General features: G+C 39.3%; 1 protein-coding gene across 1 annotated transcript in view; it reads right to left on the minus strand.

The window, feature by feature from the left end:
* Positions 1 to 966, minus strand: part of thg1l (tRNA-histidine guanylyltransferase 1-like) — an 8,802-nt gene that overhangs the window by 3,407 nt on the left and 4,429 nt on the right. The gene's annotated exons all lie outside the window — the stretch shown is intronic.

Genomic DNA, 966 nt, shown 5'->3' on the forward strand with positions numbered 1-966 from the left:
GTCTGAAAGATGAATTCAGCTTATGTGTGAGTGTCTATGTAACCAATGAGAATAAGAAACATTTTCAAGAGAGTATAATTATATTAAGGTTGTGTAGACTATTTCCTCTGTTTATTCCAACCAGTAGCCCAACAGGCTTAAGTTTAAGACCTGCATGTAAACACTTGCTGCCTTTAAATAACTGCACCACTTGTCTCAACACGCTGTAGTTTTTATACACTGGCCATATGTTGAGTCACTGTATGTGGTGAGTTTGGCAAGGGTCCAAGTAAACTGATCTATCCACACAATAAATGTCATTAGGAAAAGATACACCTCTGCAAACATAACATGTTTTGCACATCTTGCTTAATCAAAGGGCAGAGTGTAATTGATGAGTGTAAATTGATCATAGAGATCTTATTAAAAAAAAAAAAAAAAACAAGGAAAGAATTAGATCCCAAATGTGAATCGAGGAGTTGACTCCTGGTTACATAAAGTACAGTACAGAAGCTACATGCTTTTAACAAGGTCACAACACCAAAAATACTGCTCTAATACCTGACAGTAACCGAGCCTAGTACAGTAACAAAATATAGTAGGCTTCTACCGCGCCAAGCTTCCAGGAGCCATTCATACTGAGCCGGTCATTTATAAGTGTGATGATAAATATGCCACAGAGCACATGTCAGGAGGATAGAGTGTACGCAGGGTGTGTGAGGTATTCTTAGCCCTGATGACAGTGCAGGCCGCCGAATCCATTCACATCTCTAAATGGTGTCCTGGCTGCAAAACAAGGCCACTCGTTGCTGCCAAGGTATTGGTTTCTGCTTTACTCTGCTTATTCCTACCCCGGATAGGCTCTTTATTACAACACTTTGCAGATCCTGAATCATTCAAATTCAAACATTTGGAACTCAGCTCCCTGAAAAAGAGGATAGTCAAATCACACACACGAAAACCCTGCAGCAAAAAAAAAAAAAAAAA

Source organism: Morone saxatilis, unplaced genomic scaffold, assembly GCF_004916995.1.
Source record: "Morone saxatilis isolate NCDOM2014 unplaced genomic scaffold, NCSU_SB_2.0 Contig22, whole genome shotgun sequence".
NCBI classification, from domain to species: domain Eukaryota; kingdom Metazoa; phylum Chordata; class Actinopteri; family Moronidae; genus Morone; species Morone saxatilis.